Raw genomic sequence first — 6,706 nt, forward strand, 5'->3', positions numbered from 1 at the left:
TTTTGCGTGCCCTCCCCCACACCCAGCCCCGGGTGTCTCCTGGGACCCGGCCGAACCATCCTGTCGGGCCGGGTGCGTCCCGACTTCTGGCAACGCGAGTGTGATGCCAGATAAGCAAGTGATGGAGACACTGTAATTTTTAGGTGCCATTGTGTTCTAATCAGTTTCTTTCATTACCCTTTTATTTTTTCCTCAGTCACTCATTTATTCCTACTGTAGCGTCAGCAAGAAGTCAAAACAGCCATGTGAGAAAGCAAGGAGTAGAGGTTGAAGTGAGACCCGGCACGTGTGGGTCTCTCTGGTGGTGGAAACGTCCCGCAGGAAGGAGTGCCCGCCCCGGTAACGCCAGCTCACGCGTGGTTCAGGCCAGGAGCTGACCCGCACAGCCTGAGGAGAGGGTGGAGCAGTGAGTGACCGACCGGAGTACGTCATGCCAGGTGGCATCCCCCGTGGGCGTGATGGCGCCCCTTGCAGCAACCTGCAGAGCGGTTGGCAGAGGTCAGGAGAGAGCGGTGGGAAGGAAGGCAGGCCGTGCTGGGACTCTCAGGCGCTCCCAGCTTGGACCTCTCCTCCCCCAGGGTTTGTTTTGGGTCAGAACCTCAGGAAGTGATTGTTTTCAAATGGAAAGTTTCGTAGGCTCTGCCACACGATTTAGGGGTGTCCTCCCTTGCTCCTAAAACGGAACAGGTGATCTCAGGTGGTGGTCTTGGATCTTTGTCCCCAAGGCTCAGGGCCTAAGGGGCTGAGGGAGGTCGGGGCCTCTCCTTTCCCTCACCCCTCCAGCTCCCCAGTGTGCTGGGCAGCACCAGGGCTGTGGTCCAGTTTCCGAGTCTCCCTCACCACCTCCCACCGACCTTGGCCCCGGCCGCCGCTGGACCATCCTCTGTACCAGGAGCCCAGTGTGGGGCCCCGTCATGCAGGCAGTCCTCAGGCCTGCCCTTGCCGGTGTCTGTGCACTGTGGGGTGAGCCCCAGGCTGGAGCAGCACCTTCTGTCCTTGTTCTCTGGGAAGGTGTCCTTTTGCCTCACCCACGACCCCTCAAGTGCCCCCTCGTGGAGCACCAGAGACGGGCGTTGTGTTTGCTGCTCTGCTGAGCTGCTCGTTCTCATGGCCCTACCAGACATTCTTTTTCTCCTGGTGTCCCTGCTGACTGCTCTGGCTAGGAGTGGCCCTTGTCTGCCAGCAAGGCTGTGACAAGACACATTTAGTGTTGCAAGTATGTGTTTTTGTAACAGGACAGAGCTGGCAAGGCCGAGGTCGCCGCTTAACTGCGCACCCCTACCCATGGATCCTTGCACGAAGCAGGCTGTGCCGTGGGGGCGGCGTGCCCAGAGCAGAGCCCCTTCCTGTCCTCGGGCCCCAGCAGCAGCTTCCACCTCTTCTGGGAACGGGCTCAGAGTCAGGCCCTGGGCTGACGGGTCCAAGAGCGAAGGCGCAGGACCCAGGTGGTGCTTCCCGTGGAGCAGGCGGTGCAGGGAGCTCTCCAGGTGTCTGGGGTGGGTGTGGACACCCACTCTGTCCCCTGGGGGCCCTCCCTGCTGTGCGGGCTGACCTCCTGCAGGGTGGGCTGTGGTGCCATCAGCTGGGGGCTCCTGAAAGGGTCTCCTGCCTCCCTGACCCAGAGAAGAGGAAAGCTCCCTTCAGTCTGTATTCCTCAGACTGGGTTAACGATTCGATTTTTCTCCCCGCTGGGTGGCGATGGTCTTGACCTGCAAAACACTGGCAGTGAAAAGCTGGCATTTGTTGCCAGGATAATGCTCAGCGTGGGGTTGAGAAGACGCCATTTGTCTGAGTGTGTCTGCCTTTCAGCTCGTTGGTTCTGTTTGGAAAGAAGGAGTGCTTGGCAGCTGGGACTGGGGCTTCTCTCCTTTCCACGCGCGTCGTCTCGATGTGCTGTCCTTCTTGGGTTTCACACTAACCAAGTGAGAACTCCAGACCCCTGTTTGAAATGAAACACCGCCGGGCCTGCCTCCATCCCGTGCCTGCTGGCAGCCCGGGCTTTTCACCTTTCACCCTGGCCATGAGGTGACAGCCTGGGTTGGCGGTATGCCCCTCCCCCCACAGGGCCCTGGACCATCGTCCTCCGGCCTCCCGAAGCCAGGGCGATAAGCTGGACCCCCAGGACCGAAGATGGGGCTGTGCTCTGCCTGCTCGCTGTCCTCACTCCAGAGCTGATTTTCATACACAGCATCCTCCACTCCACACAAAGCTAACTGATCCCAGGACTCTGAACAGCCTGCTGCCGTCTGTCTTGGAGAGCCGGGAGCTGTCAGAGTTCGAGGGGAATGTCCAAAGATAGCGAAAGTATGTGTGGGTTGTAGGTTTTTGTGTTGAAGACACTTGTTGCTACAGAGGAGATAGAAACCAGGTTTGGCTGTGCAATGTAGCGATGTTCCAAAGCTGAGAGAAGTGGTGGAAATTGGAAACGGCCCACATCCTGACAACAGCAGCTGGGAGAATCCAGCCTGTCGGCGTGTTGGGTGTCGGAGATGCCACGTGCGTGGCAGGAACACGCCGAGTGTCGAGCACAGCCCCCAGCTGCAGGGCGCCGGCCGGTACAGTAGCACTATTAGCTAGCTGCGTTACTCGTCCATGCATGTCAGGGTCCCTCCAATGACAAATGCCAGTGGAATCCTGTGGGAACCTCTGGTCTGACATTTTCTACCCTTTAAGGGGCCGTGATCTAAGGACCTAAGGTGTGTGTGTGCTTTTGCCTTTGCTTTTGCTTCTGCTTCGGGGGCAGGGTGGTGGCCGCCTTAGCCGCTCTGTTAGAAACCTGCAGCCAACTCCCAGGCAGGCGGGCCGGCTTCTTCCCAACCGTGGCGATTTTAATTGTCGGAAAGCCTACGGTTGAATGACCCCTCGCCAGCCAAGAGCCACATCTTTTTTATGAGGTTGACCTTTTCCCAGGGAGGCAGTTAGGACCGGCAGGTAACCAGGGCCCTGGGAGCCCGTACTGGAAGTGAGGCCTGTCTGATGGTGGACAGGAGGGGCGGTGGGTGGCGTCGCCTGTAAGACAGGCGTGCCCCTGCTCTCACGGAGAAAAGGAAAAGGTGCAGAAGGCTTAGTACCTGGTAGGCACGGGATGAGTGTGAGTTGCCTTCCCTCCCCTGCTGCCACCCACCCATTGCACCGGAGCCCCTGCCTCACCAGGGCTGATCTGTGGGCCTCACTTCTCTGCAACCTTACAGTGAGGAGGAGGTTCCCGGTCCGTCTGAGCCCAGGGGCCGCAGAGTGTGGGCGGCTCCGCCCTGAGATGTGGGGCCGAGGCAGCTGAGAGGTGGGAGAGCCTTCCCTTCCCAGCGGCCCCTGCGTCTCTAAGCAGCCCCTCCCCCTCCCCCACTGCCCTCCCGGAGCTGAGTCCCGAATTGAATGAGCTGCCTTTCTGTGCTTTCCGATTTCCTGCAATAAAGACTTAATTAGGAATTAGTCAATGAAGGCTGTTAGCAGTACTTTTTTCCCCTGTTGATTCATTTTATAAACCTCTTTCTCCCTCAGACCAGTGAACAGGGCTCAGTGGGACTGCCCCACCGCTCCTCCGTGGTGCCGTTGAGCCCTCCGGCTGCTGTGCTGTTGGCCTGTGGGTTAGTTAGCCACCTCCGTCCACCCTGAACTTCTTCACAACAGGGTCATAGGTCCCTAGACCTAGCTCTTGAGGCTGGCCCTTCTTCAAGGTGGCAGAGTGGCCCAGAGCCCATGGTCACCTGGGGAGACCTAGAGCCCCGAGGACTTCTGGAGTTCAGAGGTGGCTTGTGCCAGAGGCGGCTGTGGTCTGTGCCGGTACTGGGGCCACAGCTGAACTGGGGCTCGGCTGCCCAAGGCTAGGGAAGGGAGCCATTTTCGGGGAGAGACAGGCGCTCCAGGCAGCCTTGACCTTGCCCTCCCAGCCAGACTTGGGGCTTGAGGACTCCTGAGGTCCCCTCTGTGTTCTCTGTCTTGCCACCCAGTGTGGGGAACCCTGTTCTCTCAGCATAGGCAGTTTGTTTATTGTTTGTTTATTTGTTTATTGTTTGTTTGAGTTGCTTCCTCTACACTCTCCGTGCAAAAGGTCCAAGAAGAATGGCCTGCACTTTTTCCACCTGTTCTGCTCTAGGTGGGCAGCCAGAGTCACCTGCTTCTCTCTAGGCTGACCTTCAGCATTGCTTCCGATCAGACCTGCTGGGCAGACTGGCAGCCAAGAGGGGCCTCCTCCAGACCACCCTGTGGGTCCCCGGGGCCATTGCCTCTGCCTCCCCTGGGCACCTGTGGACAAAGGGGGCCCATCTCCCAACTCCCCTCCCCACCAGACTTGTCCACTCATCCATCCCAGCTGGTGGAGGGACCTTTGCTCCTCAGAGAACCAAGGAGGGGAAAGTTATCAGCCAGCCTGGTTCCTAGGATCCGGGGGCAGAGCTTTTGTATAAATGGAAGACAATTGCCTGAGCTGGCGAAGCTTGTTCCAACCAGGGCACACATGGGAGCCCGGCAGTTGCCCCCACTGCTCCAGCAGGGAAAAGGGTGCCCTGCCCCCGGGAGCCCCGGGACCTGGAGGAGAGAGTGGGCAGCCTCAGCCCTGGAACACCCTGAAGCTGCCCCTACCAGCCTGCCTGGGGGCTCTCAGGGGTGGGAGTAAGCTGCCACTTCGAGTCACGGCTGGCAGAGAGCAGGACAGAGACTTGGGACACGGTGATCGAAAACCTCTCCATCCAGAGGAAGCGAGTGCCAGGCGAGTGGAAGGCCGCGGCGCAGGACACTAAGCCAGGTGCTGGGCCCCCCGCCAGGTTCAGGAGGAGGAGACGTGGGGGGGGGGGCCAGGAAGACTGCTAGTCAGGGCCCCTGCCCAGCTTCTAGATCAGAGCTGTCCCGCAGAACTGTGACGTGGGCCCCAAATGCAAGCCGCATCGGCAGTGTTAAATTTTCTAACAGCTGCATTAAAAAGGCAAAAAAGCAGCAGGTGAAGTTAATTTTTAAAAATACATTTCTGCCCTGGCTGGTGTGGCTCAGTGGATTGAGTGCGGGCCTGCGAACCGCACCATCTCGGTTCGATTCCTAGTCAGGGCTCGTGCCTGGGTTGCGGGCCAGTTCCCAGCAGGGGACGCACTGGAGGCAACCATACATTGATATTTCTCTCTCTCTCCTTCCTTTCCCCACTAAAAATAAATAAATAAAATCTAAAAAAAAAATACATTTCATGCCCTGGCTGGCATAGCTCAGTGGATTGAGCGTGGGCCTGCAAACCAGACAACCGTGGTTCGATTCCCAGTCAGGGCACATACCTGGGTTGCGGGCCAGTTCCCAGCAGGGCACTCACGAGAGGCAACCATACATTGATACTTCTCTCCTTCTCTCCTTCCCTTCCCCTCTAAAAGATAAATAAATAAAATCCTAAAAAAAAAATACATTTCATTCAACTCCATGTATCCAAACTATCATTTTGACATGTAATGGATATGAAATGTCAGGGAGCTATTTTACATCCTCTTCTTACTCAGACTTGAGTCCGTGTGAGACTCCCACTTGCCCTGGCCACACTTCCAGTTCTCAAGGGTCACATGGGGCCCGTGGCTGCTGCGTGGGCCGGCGTGGGTCCACCCCTGCCTTCTAAATGAGCAACTCTTGTTTTTTCTTTTTCTCACAATTTAAAACCCTATGCCTGTCTTTCTTTGTCCCTTGGGGGCCAGGACACAGCCACTGCAGCAGGAGCAGCCTGGGGGGGGGACGCCACTCAGACCCAGCTGCTCCTCCCTCTGCAGGCCGGCCCTCACTTGGAGCTGGGCTCTGATTTGCCTGGGCACTAGACAGTCGCGCCAGGAATCCAGCTCTTGTTTTTCTTGCAGTGAATCAGCCCGAATCTCCGGGGCGTGTAAGGGCCCCTGTGGCGCTCATTCATGTCCAGGAGGGCTCCTGCAGACAGCACGCAGGGATCCAGTGTTCCAAGTCTCAGTCTGGTGGTCTTTCACTACCTGCTCTCTGTGGGGTGGGGGTGGGGGACACACAGCCCCTCCCTGTCCAGCTCAGTGGGGCCTCCCCTGACTGGAGTCTGGACATGATTTCCTCTCCCCCCCACCCCACGGGCTTCGCCTCCAATGGTCGCCTCCTCCCAGGAAGGGGCCTGGAGCCCTCTGGGAGGCAAGGCGGGAGGCCGAGGGCCGCCCGCCGACTCTGGGTTGGGGTGAGAGGCCTGCGAGTAGGCCTGGCTCCAGGACTCTGCAGGCATTTAAACAGTGGCTCCTTTCTGAGGACAGTTGATTGTAGATGTGCTGTACTAGTGGTTAGAAGAAAATTGACACCCAGGAGCAAAGTGGGGAGAGGGGTGGGGCGGAGGCCCAGTGGCCTCTGGGCCCCACCTTCCCCCTCACTCCATGGCAGCTGGTGGGAGCACAGCGACAGACCCTCCAGCTTCCTGCTGCCCGCCCACCCCTGCCACTGTGGGATGGGTGACTCCCGTGTCCCCTTCCCCTGGTGGGGGAAGGCAAAGTCAGTGGCTCCTCCGTGAGATGCAGCCAAAAGGGACTCAGGCCTTTTCTGTCCCACTGGGGCATGTGGCCAGTCTTAGGCCTCTGTCCCAGGTCCCCCAGCCTGCTGGGCCCTTTCCCCCTCCCCACACGCTTGCTCAGCAAGGCCTGCCAGGATGCCCCAGCACCCCAGACCCGGCACAATGCACTGCTCCTCTTGTTCCCCCCAAACCCTCTTCACCCCAGCGGTAGACTACGGGCTTGTTGAGCTG

Source organism: Sturnira hondurensis, unplaced genomic scaffold (assembly GCF_014824575.4).
Source record: "Sturnira hondurensis isolate 20B ecotype Veracruz unplaced genomic scaffold, ASM1482457v3 Scaffold0001221, whole genome shotgun sequence".
NCBI classification, from domain to species: Eukaryota; Metazoa; Chordata; class Mammalia; order Chiroptera; family Phyllostomidae; genus Sturnira; species Sturnira hondurensis.